This window comes from Filicampus tigris, chromosome 1 (assembly GCF_054856515.1).
Source record: "Filicampus tigris isolate MCC_2025a chromosome 1, RoL_Ftig_1.0, whole genome shotgun sequence".
Lineage (NCBI taxonomy): Eukaryota > Metazoa > Chordata > Actinopteri > Syngnathiformes > Syngnathidae > Filicampus > Filicampus tigris.
The window spans coordinates 26702018-26719102 of NC_141217.1; the positions used below are offsets into that span (position 1 = coordinate 26702018).

At 40.7% G+C, this 17085-nt stretch overlaps 1 long non-coding RNA gene across 1 annotated transcript; it reads left to right on the plus strand.

Moving 5' to 3' along the window:
• Positions 1–15308: 15308 nt before the first annotated feature.
• LOC147153395 (uncharacterized) lies at positions 15309–16217 on the plus strand. The gene is made up of 3 exons (XR_015089604.1): positions 15309–15445; positions 15525–15591; positions 16086–16217. It is a non-coding gene; the product is annotated as an uncharacterized LOC147153395 (long non-coding RNA).
• Positions 16218–17085: the final 868 nt, after the last annotated feature.

The following is a 17085-nucleotide window of genomic DNA, read 5'->3' on the forward strand; positions in this document are numbered from 1 at the left end:
CATCTGAACACCCCCCCCCCTCAAAAAAGGCACAACCTGTTTTGACCCTCAGATGTTTATCCGCCCAACATGCAGAAGGTTACTGAACATATAGTTAAACATGAAGACTGTGACACAAGCTCATCTTTCATTGAGACTTAGACCCTTCTCTGGACGCAGTCCCCGTCCGAACAATGAAGTAGATTATGAAACATGGCGCTCTAATGCAGATCTCTTGCTGGGAGACACACAACAGTCCAATCTATACAAATCAAGAAAGATACTTGACAGCCTTTTGTCACCGGCTGTTGACATAGTGAAACATTTGGCCCCAAATTCATTGCCATCAATGTATTTGGACATTCTAGATTCATCATTTGGCACAGTTGAAGATGTGGATGATCTGTATGCCAAATTTCTGAACACGCTACAAAACCATGGTGAAAAATCCTCAGGCTATCTTCAAAGACTGCAACTGCTGAACACCACCCTCAGGAGAGGCGGTGTAAAAGCAACTGACATGGACAGCCAGCTCCTGAAACAATTTTGCAGAGGCTGTTGGAATAACACCCTGATATCTGAACTCTATTAGAACCTTGTACTGACCCATTAGCATAATATTGAATTGTGCTTTTAATAACCTGGCTACAATCGCGACCATGTCAAGTTGGTTCACAGTAGCCAGTTGACATGGGCGTATACATTTAACACCAGATTAACTTGTGCCACCTCGCCAGGGTACTTATTCTGATCTACAAGTATCAATTGTGCGCTTCTGAAAGTGTGTCAGCTGGCGGCGCAGTGGATAGGCAGTGGCATGTGTTGCTTTATTCTTCACCGCAGCATGGGTTCAAGTACCACCCCCCTGTTTCTTTATTTATTTGTTTTAATTTTTACTCCGTTTACGATTACTTGTAGCCACAAATCGGGAGTTGTAAACGAGACATTTGGTATCGTGTTTATTGAGGATTTGAACACGTACGCACTTGAACAATTTCCATGTAGTTTGTGATGAATCTACAGAAAGGAAACACAAAATGACTTTTTGACATTGCCCTAATGGCCACATCTGTAATCGGGAGCCAGTTAATCTGGAGGCTAGTTGAACCGCAACACCGGCCGGCCGGGAGCGTGCTGCGCTCACGACTATAAACACAGCTGTTGTACTGTACTATCTGATTTTTACAAAATTTTACTAGCGCAAACACATCATTACAAACACGGAGGAGAAAGTATCCGGCTTGACTCTGACTAAATCAATGGCACATTTGAATAGTGGACGAGAAAAGCGAGAGGCTGCGATGATGCGCACCCAGTCAGCTCACATATAGCACACAAGTGGAAAAAGTAAATCCACTTGTGCCCTCGTTGGTCAAACTCGCGCTGGGAACCAGTCACCGCCTTTTATGAGTGCCTGCGGGTATGTACAAAGCCTCCGAGTGAACTCATATCTTTGAAACAATGCGTCTTTCTGCAATATAGCTGCCGATATGGCTGTTGTTTCATTTTTAATTTGTTATGAATGCTTCTGAAAAATCCGTGATGCACTGAGGGCGCAAAAGTTGAAGCGCAAAGTAGCGAGGGATAACTGTAATGTATTGTATCCATCTCTAGTATCAGCATAGTACCTGGGTCAATAAAAATCAGTAGTTTGCACAGAACATATTTAACATGAATGTGTTCCTGCATCATTTCTCCAGTGCGGGTCAGTAAAGACATTACTCATTAATTCAAATGTTCAGTAGCATTTTTGTTTTCTCATCATGAACCCAGCAGGACAGGAATTAATGAGCAGGTGGGGTACGACATTCAACAGCATTATCTTATCTGCTGAAATCATGGCTCATTCACACGCCATACAACATGAAATAACAGGGGCGGCTTAATTTCACTGCGAAGATGAATAGAACCTGCATGCAAATTACACAAAAAACAACATCAACACTTCACTCATGAAGAGCATATTTTTCATGGACAACATACTGTAGCATGGACAGATGTTGCTATGACATAGAACTGTTTTTTTTTAAGTGGTTCGATTCTCATGTACCTCATTAAGGTAACCATATCGATGGAAATAAAGTATGATGCAGTGCTGATGCTACATATGGTATCTTGAAACAAATTCCACTTGACAGTCTCAGCCAAAACTGAGATGTACAGTACTATTTTTGTAAAGGCTAACATTTCTATTTTTTTTATTTTTTTTTTTACAATGTGCAGGTATAATCAATGTTATGTACCATGTCAGAATTGCTGCTTAAAAGCCACAGAAAATGTTATGTCTTCCTGCTGCTCTCCAAATTGTGCCTATGTGTGTTCCTTACTCATCTCGGCTTTCTCAACAGCAACTGCAGCAAGTTGGAGGTTTGGAGGCACTGGGTGTAAGGGGGATTGCATTCATTTCCACATGAACACATTGTCCTCCTTTGATGTCTCCCCTCTAGGAAGCCCCCCAGTAATGAAATGTGAAACATACGAGAGGCAAGCTCCTCAAGTGCCTCAGTGAGGGAGCAACTCAAGTTCATTGTGAATGACCCTGGCAAAAAAATACAATTCCAAACTCATTAAACATTTTCTCTCTTTGTTTATAGGCATTTAAAGGAAGCCAAAGAAAAGGACAGAACGTGAATCTAAAGGTCTGTTAAGTTTTCTTGTAAACAAATGAAGCTATAATAAATTCATAGCCCAAGTGGCATCTTTGGTGAATACTTGAGCCTTGACAATTGTCATTAATCGAATTTTTCAAGAAGCAAAATCAATTTGCACACTGCTATGACTCAAGCACTTAAAAATCAAAAGATACTTATTTTCAACTGATATACATATAACATGATGCACTTGAGAAAAAGCACAATCTTTGAACTTTAATGCATTAAGTGGTTGTGTGATTCAGTTTGAAACGATTATGACACCAATAGGAGGTTTAGGACAGACCTTGTTTGTGGATTTTTTGTGTGTGCGTGCACCACACGCACACGCACACACACTTTTTTTTCCCATCATTGAACTTGGTTAAATGGGATGGGTTTTTGCTTGAAAAACAATAAATAGTAACAGTGTTCTGCAAGCCTGACAAAAAAAGAGTTTCAAAACAAAACAAATTGACATCAGAGATTCACATTCTGACCTCTATGTTATTAGAGAGCACAGCTGCACTGTGGCACAAATGCTAGCGTATACTGATTTCGATTGTATGTCAGCGCAAGGCTTGCTGTGCCTTTGCTAATTCGACAGACCGGTCTCCCCCAAGATGGGCATGCTGGCGCAGTGTGAGTGTCTCCCTGGAAATGCACCTTGCAGAGTGACAATTTGGTGGCAAGTAGTCAGTCTAAACTTATGAAAAAAATGTGAACTGCGTGCATCAAACTCTCTGATTACCGTATCATATTTCTTAATTCGTTCCACTGAGAGATACAGTTATGTGGGGGCACATGAACGATTGGGGGTGGGTGGTGGTCTCCATGTGCCCACTTCACGGCGTGGATGTGCTTCCACTGTGTTGAGACTCTAATGCGCTGCACTCCAAGGAAATGAAAAGGAGCTGCTTTGATTGGCCAAGACTGAAGTCTGCTGTGGCCACTCCCACTGTTGCTCAACCTTCCCTCTCACAGATCCGCCGCCCTGCGTTCGTCTGCAAAATTATCAACACCAGGGCTATCCCACCTCCGTGCAGAAATATGCCACATGCAGCATCGAATTTACGATTGTCATGAGAATACAGCCCTCCCAGTTTCCAGACCATGACTTATGTCAATTGGGCGGCATGTACAGTAAGATGAAAGTTGTTATTTTTTAAATGTTCAGCATTTTTTTTCACTCTTAGATGCTTCTGACTCATGGTCTCTTCATGTTGTGTTATATTAACCCATTAAGGTCGGGAGCGCATAACCGTGTTTCTACCACTAAAGCCAGGAGCACTGTTGCGTCTTTTTTACCCTGAAAGCTGGGAGAGCCTTTACATCATTTTCTTTTTTTAACCCAATTATTGGCCAATTAAATGCATCAGAATATACACGTGATGGTGTTGTGACCCGTTGCAGGATATCGTGGAATTTCTTTTAGCATAATGACGGACACGCAGGTGATCGCGGGAGCTCTGAAATAAGTAATGGCAGTGATATAGATGACGTGCTTGTGGACTTTGAACCAGTGAAACCAGTCGAACGTGACGTATGGTTAAAATACGTGTTTGCAGACAATGACGATATCAAGGTCTTTGTCACAGAATAGAGGATGGTAGTTACCACTCGATTTTTAAAATTGAAAATAGTGCTTTTCTTGCACTGACACTTTATTTTTACATCTTTGATTGAAACAGTAAATAATAATAAACTCGGGCCTGTGCGAAAGCCACACGTCTAAGCTCTCAAATTCTTTTGGAATGATGTTTCTACAGGGTCTGAGATATCAATTATTTTGTAGGTGTTGAATTGCTGGGAGAACCTCAGGTTTAAGAGCGTGATTCTATAGACGCCCATACGTTTTGGGGAAATGTTGAGCCAGGCGCTTTAGACCTCAATGGGTTAACACACCCTTTGCTCTACAAGTGCCGGCTAGCGCATCCATCTGATTGGTCAGCAATATGGAGTACTGTCATTGCAGCATTCATTGCCTCTCTCCTCCTTGCAGCTAATTTAGTGCTTTTTGTGCCTTCCACAAATGTGTGCATGCACAAATGCATCCCCTCACGCAAAAATGCGGTCCCCGCCATGGAGGTTGAGGCCCTACGTACAGTGCATGTCTGTGTTTAGGGAGAGATAGCCCTTCATGCATTTACTGTAAGCACAAAATTATACACATTGCAGAAAGTTCAGGCAATTATAAATAAGGAAGCCAAAGAAATGAAAACACTTCTTGCTATGATGCAAAACAGTTGTACATCACTGCAAACTACAATAGCGAACAAGGAAGAACCTATTCCTTGCTGTTTAATTTTGAACACTTATTTACTGGACAAACAGTTGCAACGTTTAAAGCTCATAATTAAGGGAAAAAAACACCATACCATTTTCAATCAAATATTTATTCATTAAAAAAACAAAATAACATCAATTGTGCAGTTCATTTCAGCTAATTGGTTCATTACATTATACAAAAACGTTTTTATGGCTTGCAAGTTTGAAGGTGTGCGGCAGTCAGATATCGTGACAGTCGGAGCGAGTGATTGAAATAGAGCTCAAAGGAACCCTGACACATGTCGGCCGCGGGTCCAGTTGGAGATGACACAATATGAGCTGACCAGAAAGAACTTGAGGGAGAAAGCAGCTGTACCGCACGCTAAGGCCTCTTCTCATGACAGAACATCCCTCAGATTTCATTCGGACTTTTTGCCACTTCATCAGGATACAATTACGCTCTGAATTTATGGTTTTGCTTTATTCTACTTACCATTTTTGCTTTTACATGTCGCTGCTTTGCTTTGGATTCAGAAGTCAACATGACCCCAAGCAACTGTTTCAGGATTAGCAATGTAAGCTGTCACGGTTGGCAGCTCAGCCGATGCGCTTTCCCCTCTCTAACCCTTTTATTATTGCCTTTCTTATTTGTGAACATTTTGTGCAGTAAATGGCATCGCGCTTGTAGCTCAGTTTTTGCATGCACATTGGCTCATTTTGGAGTCGGAAATATAGAATGTTTTTATTTCATTTAAATCCTGTAATACTCCCATGATTTCATGTGGAAATAAATGAAGTATAGCTCTATGTATGATACCAAAAACATCACTCCCTCCCCTTTGTTAATTGTCAAAATATGGTAGGCATCTGTAAAGCTCTTGGCCAACAAAGCTTCCTTGCTAACTGATTCAGCATCCCCTTTACAACATTTTTTTATTAATATAATATTGCAAGGAATGCAATGACGATTGAACACTCCAAAAGGCCTAGTAATAATTGTACTCATTCATTTCACTGCCGGATATCAGGAGATTGTCGGCAAAGCAAACAAACTTTGTTTGCAAAGGCCCAAAAAGGTCCATAAAAATCGAAGTGCAGTTGAATTCTATTAGTCTCTCAATTGATGTCATAAAATGTTCATTTGAAAAAAAAATATCAAGCAGAATCATCTGAATTCAAAAAAAGGGCTCCTATGCGGCAGAGATTCCATTCAAGTAGCTGCTCTTTTGTGTAGCTTTCATTTCTCTTTGTCTTAGAACTGCAATAAAAGAACTGAGCAATCAAACCAAATGCACAATGTATTTTGTGTGTTTCATTAACATTTTTTTAACTTCTATCAGGTTGGTGCAAACATTGAAACTTGGGCCCCAAAGGAGACAACAAAAATAGAGCAATCAAACATATTTTAAATAAACCAAGCATTTTCCCTTTCTCATTTTGTTTCCTTTATCCAATGTTGTGAAGCACACCAATACCGAATTGGCTGATCCACAAGGTACCTGTATTGTGGAGCAAGACAAAGACTGACTGTCCTCCATTAAATAGTCGACCTAAAATTGTCACTTCTGCACAATAATTGAAATGCAATGGAACAAAGATTGTGATATTCAACAAGAGCTACAGTTCCTTTTGAGCCTGCCATGGTACAATTTGGAACAATGATGTCAGCTTTTCCACTGTTGGATTTGTGCAGAGCACAAATAAAGAAGCACATCCAGAATGTTGTGCTCCTTCTTCTTGTGGATATGCATGTTTTATTGTCTTGCAAGAAGAATGTAACATGTTAGACAAATTGCACATTTTGTTTCCTTCCTATTTATTGTAGGTTCTCGTGCACCATACCAGCAAAATGTTATAGCACAGATCACCTATTTTGTGAGATGTCAGAGGACAAATGGCACTTTGGTGGGAAACAAAATTGTGGCATATCAACTATTTCAGTCGGCTGAATACAGTGGTGCCTTGGGATACAAGTTTATTTTATGCATGACAACGGAAAACACTGGTATCTGAAATCCTATTTTTCCATTTAAATGAATAGAAAAGCCATTGACACGAGGACTACCAGGATTTTGAAACTAAAGGTATTATGTTTATTACAATTATGTTGTATGTTTTAATGTAAATTATGTCATATAAATGAATGAGAAACAATTGGTGGAGCGCCTATATTGTCCCGTGAGGCTCCCGTGCTGCGTGCAGGTCAGCTGTTGTAAGATACAGCTGGTTTTGGAGCCGAAGGAAAGGAGACTTGACTGTACTTGACTTCGAAGAAGAGGAAGTAAATTGGAAGTACGGCACACAAAACAACTCCATCCCGATTGCACCCTTGAAATCTGTGCACCACACAGGGCTGGGTATTCCACCTATGTGACGGGCCAGTCTGTCTGTCCACCTATGACGGACGCCCATTCTGTTGGCGACAAATGATAAATGGGAAACTAGAACAAATAGTCAGACTAAGCATAGTTGGAAGCCCATTTTTTCCATTTATGTAATCGTCCATCATCTATTTTTCATGGTGAGGCTTCGATGGCCGCGACGGGTCTTCCGTTTCCCGTTGGCCGCGGCCGATCCTTATAGGATCCTTTTGGACCTATATGGGCATTTTAAGGATATCGGCTGCGGCCGATGGGAAACGGAAGCCTCGCCTCATGCTCTTCAAAGGTCCATAAAGACCCAAAAAGGTCCATAAAGATTTGAAAGGAGATTAATTTAGTTCGGCCGTGGTGAGGCTTCTATGCCACGGTGAGGTGAGTCTTTTGTTTCAAATGTTGCTTCAGGTGGGGGGTAGTGGAAGTTTGTCAAAGTTGATAGTCGGAAACGCTAACGAAAGAACGTTTGAAATAATAGACGGACCGGCCTATAGGCAATTACTATTTTGGTCTGGCCTTCTCTGTAAGATTTTTTTTATAGATCTTGGTGACCAGCAGCGTTTGTCAACGCACGCTTCAAAATGCGCCACTAGTACTTTACTACTTACCCAATTGCGTATGCTTACTTCCATTGCCAGCCCCGGGGTTGGTTTTGTCGCATTGTATGATTATGTGGGTCCAACAGACGGCCAGAAGTCGCATTCAACAAGTTACTCATTTATTTTCCACACTTCCCTTCGTTCACGGCCTTCAAAACAAAAGCATACCAGCAAACCACTATACACAGCAGGTTTGCTATGGCGTATTTCCGGAAGTAGGAAAGACGCCAGAAGAAGTGCATTAACTTTACCTTTATGTGACAGCGTCATACTTGAGTGCTGCGCGCAGCTTAATATACCCCCGGATAAAAGTTGTTTTGAAACAGTTGAGTTCCAAGTCGGGGGGGCGTCGCTTCAAAAAGACAGCGACAATGGATACCGTGCCTGCTACAACCATAAAGGAACCAAGATGACTAGACTATGCATTTAATTTTATTGCCAAACTAGTTTGCTTTGCAGCAGCAACGAGCTGCGTGCTGCATCCTCTCACACCTCCTCTTCACGTGGGAAACTGTATGTCATCGCAACATGTGACATAATGAACCGGTCAGAGCAGCAACAATTGCTGATGGGTGCGTGGCATGTGTTGCAGACCTGTCGCCAACAGCACAATGCGTTGGTCACGTGAATCAGGTCATGTGAATCAATGCGGAACCGACGCAGGAGTAGAAAGAATCCTAAAAAGAATTCTTTCTGAGTAGGCTGAGATTGAATTTGTCCGCCTCGCGACCGCCTCAAACGCGTGAGGGTCGATTAGTGGGCCGGACTAAAATCCACTTTCGCCATACTTAGTCCAGCCATTTTTTTAAATTTGTCAGCCCCCACCCCAAAAATGGGCATCCAGCCGGGACGGACTGCCCAGCTCTGGTAATGAAATATAGAGAGAATTAAGACTAGTCACTGCCACCATATAACATTTGTGTATTAAGTTTAAACTCTGCAAGTCAAAGCAAAAAGTCAGCTAAATTACAGCTTGCATCTCAAAAAATCATTAGTCACCCAACTTAATCAAGACAGGAAAATGACTGCGAAAATATACTCTAAAAACTCTTAAATTCCTTTTTTTTCCACCAAGGGCAAAATCAAAAACTGAGATGAAAAAGTACTCTACCATTTTTTGGTTTAATTACATATTTGGAAAAACATGTCATGCTGTGGTGCCTTGAAATATGAGACAGCTGTATGGCAGCAGACAGTTCAATTCAGATATAATTACATCTTCCAAAAAGAGGTTTCAAGCTTTTTATTGCCACACTCAGCTGAAGGTTACTTTCAAACCAAACATAAAACAAAGAGAATTGTGGTGCTATTTATAGCAACCACATAGCCTCCGTTACCTCAATGGTAACATACAATGGGAAAGTAAAAATGTGCATTTCTGTGTTGTTACTTTTTAAGCTTATTGTATCTGAACACAAATGTTGAAGCAACACATACAAACACATCATATACAGTAACAATACTTATACATACACTATATATGCATATATTCTTTATCCTCTGTGAAGAATGACTTATTGCTGTAGTGCTGAGAACACGAGGGAAAAGTTGAGCCTCGAGTATGTTATACACAGTATGTCTGTCTCATGCTGCCACCCAGGCGGAGTAGGCGGACACAGCAGAATCAGCAGCACAATTGAAGGATTAATTGTGACAAAAACAGTTTAATTATATTTAATTGCATTTAACACAGTTGGGAATTTGACTAAAATGTGCGGGTCCGTCAATCGGCATCCGTTTGCAGTCTGGGTACCCTTCCGCCATCCGTCGAGCCGTCTATTTGTCAAGTCGGACCAAATAGTAATCATCTATCGGTCTGTTATCCATTATGCACTTCCGTTAGCACTATCGTCTACCGTCTTATCTAATGGAATGCTGACCCACCCTCACCCTTAATGCAGATCTGCCACTGGTTAAGCGTATCCGAACAGCAGCCCTGTAGGGCATCTTGATGAGCAAGCATTAGAGAGGTATTCTGTCGCGCATCATGACACGGCCAAACTTAATTAACTATATAGCCCACAGAGCATTGTCTCTATCTGCATGTGGCATAATAATAAGTTAGAGATATGACACATTTAGCATGCTAATAGGATGCAGATAATATTTTTCACATTGGGCTAAAGGAACCAACATCACATAGACATGAACACTTTGCTGCAGGCGGTCAAAAAAAACGTTTTAGGGTGGGAAATATAAGCCGTTGATTTAACAGCAGTTAAGCCTTGGATACAAATAAGTCCAACAAACAACACCGGACAGTTTGATACAGATTTGGAGTTTTCACTGTCAAAAAAAGTCTGAAAAGAAATGAAAGTATTGGCTACACTTTGTGTCAGTTTACGAAATAAGTACATAGTATAACAAATGGATAAACCAAAGCCAATTTCACTGTCTATTTGCCTCACTTCATTAAAATAGAGAGCTATGAACTCAGCCGGTAGACATGCTTCTGCTCAGAATCTACAGTACACCTGTGGGCAAAATTGACAATACACTTGGGAACACATGTTAAGTGTATTTTCCATTGCATCCATTTCATAATTAAAACAAAGGCATACAAAAGAAATACAGTGAACGGCGGTGGATCCATTTTGAGTGTTCTGGCTTTTAACAATCCAATTACTCCGGATAAAAATAAACTAGATGTTTCCCAGGCATCATAAATTTAAACATCACAATGATATGCAGTGTTTTTGCAAAGCCATGAACACAATTCAGGATCACATGGAGAAATGCCATTTGTTGGTACGGAAACTCTCAGCAAGCTAAAGGTCATGGGCTTTTGAATCAACATTATAACATGGATTCATGGCAGGGAGATTGCACCTCAGGTTTTCATACGTCAAAACACACAAAAGTCAAGCAGGCCATAAAAGTCTATCTGACCTCGTCTTAAAAAGAAGAGAATACCATCCTATTTTAAATAATACCGTTTTTTTTCCGTCTTTATTTTGGGGGGCAGTGTGACATTTCTACAAATACAAATAGAATCAGCATTTTAGTGACACGCCGGCACGGTGGTCGACTGGTTAGCACGTCCGCCTCACAGTTCAGAGGTCGTGGGTTCGATCCCGGCTCCGGCCTCCCTGTGTGGAGTTTGCATGTTCTCCCCGTGCCTGCGTGGGTTTTCTCCGGGCACTCCGGTTTCCTCCCACATTCCAAAAACATGCATGGTAAGTTGATTGGATACTCTAAATTGCCCCTAGGTGTGATTGTGAGTGTGGATGTTTGTCTCTGTGTGCCCTGCGATTGGCTGGCAACCAGTTCAGGGTGTCCCCCGCCTACTGCCCAAAAGACAGCTGGGATAGGCTCCAGCACGCCCCGCGACCCTTGTGAGGAGAAGCGGTACAGATAATGGATGGATGGATTTTAGTGACAATCTGTAATGATTAGCGTCTGGTCGCACCCCAAAGCAGACAGTTCACGGAAGGAGTTTCTCAAAGTCATTATTCCAAATAAAGTTCAAACAAAAAGACGAATAAACAAAGCACTATTAAATATGTAGGGAGAATACAAACAAAGTTCAATCAAACAGCAACTAACTGAGGAAGGAGCGTCCTATGAGAATCAAAAAACTCAAATACTGTACATCCAACTCAGAGCAGAAGCCAGAAAAAGGAATGCCATAAAGCACAAGGCAAGGACAAAGATAACCATCTGGCGTCTTCCTGGTATGGCCTAAGCACTAATGACTGGGAGTGAATTACCAAATTGATCCAAGGTCTGCCTTTTTGCTCAACTCCTCACTACACCGCCTAGGAGAAACAAAGAAAAAAAATGGGAAAAGCCAAGTAAAAGGAAAAAAATTAAAAGTGGACCATGACAACCATCAACTTTCAAGACATATAAATTTTCCATTAAATGTGTGTTGCCATGATTTATTTTCTACTGTCATGACACCTGACCTACTATTTACTGTAGCTGAGTGAAAATTGAACTTAAAAAACAAATGTAAAAATTATTGTTGTACTATATCGGACCAAAATGTTGAGCTGTGAAAGATAAACTAAATTGGTAGCATTGACATCTTTCATGTATGTAAAGTGCTGGTATTATTACTTCAATGTTTAAAATGTGATCTTAAAAGTATAAATGCATAGTGGCAAACAGCTTTTCTTGTTATTACACCTACAAAATATGTATTTTATGCACTGTAAACATTAAATCAGCAAGAGCGTTGCAAAAGAGATTAAGGTAAATAATGAATGAGACGAACAAATATAAAGCTCCGACATTATAAGCGCGGATCATCAATTGCAGGGCCAGCTTCTTGAGGTCTGTGATTTTATTTTTGGTTTACAAGAGTGTGATAGTGTGTCTCGTTCACATTGTATGCCTCAAGGTACCAGAAGGCCAACACAAGAGGATACGCGAGCCTGTACTGTATCTTTGAAAGTCTTATGCACTTAATCGCTTGAGGGCTTTAAAAAGGAAAAAAGGAGTCTATGTAAAGATTTATACATAAATAAAGTGAAAGCTTGGGCGGCACAGTGGTCGACTGGTTAGCACGTCCGCCTTACAGTTCAGAGGTTGTGGGTTCGATTCTGGCTCCGGCCTTCCTGTGTGGAGTTTGGAGTTTGTGTGGAACATGTTCTCTCCATGCCTTGCGTGGGTTTTCTCCGGGTACTCCGGTTTCCTCCCACATTCCAAAAACATGCATGGTGGTTTAATTGATCACTCTACATTGCCCCTAGGTATGATTGTGAGTGCGGTCGTTTGTTTGTCTCTGTGTTCCCTGCAATTGGCTGGGAACTAGTTCAGGGTGTACCCCGCCTACTGCCCAATGATAGCTAGGATGGGCTCCAGCACGCCCACGACCCTTGTGAGGATAAGCGGTTAGGATAATGGATGGATGGAGAGTGAGAGCTTGATCAGGTTTACATTTTTGTTACCATTAAACTGCAGTAGTGGGAATTGATCAGAGGCGTGTATTTTACTAAATTCAGCTGGTCCACCGTCCGTCAGCGGCCAGGGTACCAGTGCGTCATTCGTCAGTCCGTCATTTTTTGTGACAAAATAAATTGTAATCGTCAGTCAGTCCATCATTTAAGTGCGTCAGAAGTCCGTTGTCTCTGTCAATCGGTCCCCCCAAAAAACATAAGAAAAACGGGCGTCTGCCAGTGACAGACGCGGTTATTGACGATTACGTTGACGGGTCAAAACACACTTCCGTCATTCGTCACTCCATCTACTTTAAAAGGCGTCCTGTCATTCGTAATACCGGCTGTCCATCACTGACTGGTCCGTCAGTCTGACAGAATGCCTACCTCTGGAAATGGAAATGATGGAGTACAAATACTTGGTTTCTGTCCTAAACTTGATTTCTCAGGTATCTCTACAACTTTGTACATATGAAACAGATATCGGCACTTTGTATTCTTCACTTTGTCAAAATGGACTTGCTACTATTGGCCAACATCAAAGTCAATAGCAGTTGAGATCTTGATTGATTGATTGAGATTTTGGTGACAGAATCAGAATCACCTTTATTGGCCAAGTATGTCAAACACACAAGGAATTTGTCTCCGGTAGTATGGTACACTAGTATTGCACTAACAAGCAACTACGATTAACAAAGACATGACATATAAGTATAGTAAGTCTTTCCGTCATGTAAGGGTACCATTGTGCAGTAGTACCACCCAATGACAGCTGTGCAACAATGTGGAGAGTCATCAGACCAGAGATAAAGTGATCAGTGGTGCGGTGCTTACATTACTATGACGGTTGTGCCGATGATGCCGATAATCGTTGCACCATTTTTAAGTGATCAGAAGCAGTACATCTAATGCAACTTTGGGTGTGCAATTATGCAGAGACTTCTTGAGTGCTTGACAGTATTGGAGTATTGGAATTTTGTGTTTCGTACGGCATTTTGGTTTATTTTTCTAATTGGAGTTTCCCTGATCTCGATGTGACAGGTGATTTTGCGTTGATTTTCCTTGCCCTATTTGCAAGCGTCTTTTGTTTTTCCCCGAATTTTTCCCAGGCAGTTTGCCTGTGTTTTGATTTGTGCTTTAGTCGGTAGTGATTTGCTTTTTCTGTAAATACATTTTTTGTTATTAATTTCTTGTCTCTTTGCATTTGTGGGATCCCATCACTTCCGGTTCCCTTGGAACCTAACAAAATCGGTGTCCAATTTTTTTTCTTCTTCCTGACGGGTTACGACGCTATGACAGTTGTCACTACACCAATCAGACGCCACGATGCCTCACGACCTCAGACGTCGGATTGGTGTATCTAGGCCTTAACGCCCACGCCGCTGTCACCAACATGTCTGCAATGTGGCAGTTGTCGCCCGCGCCGATGCAGTAGTATAAAAGATGCCTAAAAAAGCCTTTCGCCGGGTAGGTTGAGATTAGAGGTGGGCGATATATATTGATATCATCGTCAATCTTGCTTTCACAATGTGTAATTTTACATTATCGAGTATTAATACTGCCTCTGACTAGAGTCAGTCGACGGCCACAAAGTATATGAGGAAATGCTGAAAAATCAGTGTGCATCGACGGCAGAGGAGGAGGAAGTGATAATCATTCGTCGAATCAGCGGGCAGGACCTGGTCACATGACTCTGTCCGCACTGCAGCCAAGCTACGTTTCAAGTATGGAGGAGTCTCCAGGGGGGAATAATAGCAGGGCACAAGTCCACGTCATCTGTAGTCTGTAAATGGTTTGTAAAACGGTCACCGTGAAGAGTAATTCTGTTGCACCACGAGCCATATGGATTACGAGGAAAACTTGGTGTCCGCGCAAGCTTGTACTGTCTGTACACAGTAAATTTCGTGTAGTACATTTTAGTCTAAAAAGACTATATTTGGTCCCAGTAAACAGAGTAAAATTTATTCTGAGAATTTTACGCTGAATATTTTACTCTCAAATTTTACTTTGTTTCCTGCGACAAAATATAGCCTTTTTTAGAGTAAAATGTACTCTATGAAATTTAGTGTGTACTTTTGAACTTTTACTTGAGGAAGTACATTTACTTTGACCAGAGTATTTTCGACACAAGTATCTTTACTTCTACTTGATTACAGAGTGACAATTGCAGAAAGAAAGAAAGATACTATTGATATGGCATCCTTGTGCTTGGATCCTGTGCATTAACTTCAGAACATATGATGTGTGATGCATCATTACAATTTCCTGGGGTAGTCGTTTTCCAGCATCGCCCTCTTCCCTCTGGTCTTCATCCTTTGACAGACCAACTAAACGTGTCACTGACTTAACACTATATGATTGCAAGAATGAAATTGATATTGATCCTGCACTATACGGCTCATGGCCTAACTTGTCACTGTATGGGCCACTTTAACCTTATGTAACCCAGTAGAGAAAACGTTATATTTTATTTCAATGCACCATTTTACTTTGAAAAACATTTATTTTGGTAAGAGGAAGTGTGCATCTTCTACCTTACTTAATTTCCCTTGTGTAATGTCACTTAGGTGATAATGACTTTCTAATTGGACAAAGTCAAGTTGTCCGGCGTCTCGAGTTCACCTTGTTTTTTCGTTCTTTTCCGCTTGGATGCCCAACTGAAAGGTTGCGTGACAATTTCTTATGAGTGCTACTGCTAATATACCGTCTCGGTGAGTGAGAAACATATTAGACTCGAATTAAATGTGACCAATATTCAAATGCTAATTGGGAAATGTTTTATTTTAAAAGTGTGAATCCCAGCGGGGACTGAGGGTCCATGACAGTCCGACCGTGTTCATACTAGAACGTCGTCTTGGTGAGTCGCCATGTGCTACGACGTAAAAATGATAATGCTAGGCTAACGCGAAGCTAACGTTAAGCTAATGCTAATCGCGAGTGTTAATATACTGAAATATGTTTTTGGTGAATTATATGACATTTGGATGTTAAATGCTCATTTTGATGTAATGTGAGTTTAAAGTGGAATATTGAATTACTCAACTACCCGATGGTAATACAATTATTTCTTGATTCAAATGATTGATACGTTAATCATAAAACATAGGGTTGATAAGGAATTGAAGATAAATAGAGAAATATGTTATTGTTATTGCATTGGTTAATTTCATGTGTAACAATGATATTTTGGAAAACTTGCATGTATGTATATGAATAACTGCTTTCGAATGTGATATTTGAATGCAGTGTTTGAGAAATTGAGAACTACTGTGAAGCTATAGCGACTAATAAGACTGCAAATTGATAATACTTTTATTAGCTACATACAATAATACAATTATTGTTATGCAGGCTAGGTTTTTTACCTTGGTACAGACATTGTACAAGAAGATTTGAGAAGATTCATTCTCATTCGATGGAGATGACGAGCCTGTGCCCAGAACCCCAACTGAGATAAGAAAACCTTCTTCACTACCCTTTGAGAAACATCGCGTGGTAACAAACCCAACTACCACTATTACACCACTTCTTCAAGGACTACCTAAGACTACAAAGGAGGACACTGACTGACTGACTTAAAGACTGAATATTACTGAGCTCAGTAGGACTCTGGTATTATTTTTTTACAATTGTGAACTATGATACCACATGTATATAGATGCCGGCTGTTAAGTTGTAAATAGTTTTGTTGTTTACATTTCATACATTTATTTTTGTTGCTCAATTCTGTCTCCAGCTATTTCATTTGCACACCTGCCCTTACCACTATTGTAGCCTTCGAGAATCTAGAATCTGGTCCAACTTACTTGATATCAAAATAACACTATCTTTGAGTAGTCGGGGCTACACTTACTTTCTAATAAAAATGTTGATTTTTCTAGTTTATAATTCTCATCCCTTGTTCTGTTTCCATTGTGTTCCTCTGCAACACACTGCTTAAAAAATAGATGCATTTATGAATTGGAAAAGTGAAAAAGAAAAACTAAGTCTCACAAGCCTGTTAGCTATATTTAATGCCATGTTGTCTAGTCCTAAGTGCCACACAGATGCAATGCCGTTGTTGGGGGTCCAAACATTTTCCCAAACAAATCAAAGTGAAGTGAGAGTAAATATAGCTTTAAAGCTGTGTTAATATCTGAGCCAGCATAAAAGACAAGTTGTTGAAGACTGGAGGACATGAGGGTACTCAGTGGAGTATTGCAGAAGAAAGTAGATAAATGTTTTGTTTAAAAGGGTTGAGGGATTTTCCTCTTTAAAAAAATCACATGATCTCGGTATTCCAATGCCAATTTGAGCTTGATGTGGTATTCATTACAGTTCATTCAGGGAAGTGAAGCTTATTATCTTAAAT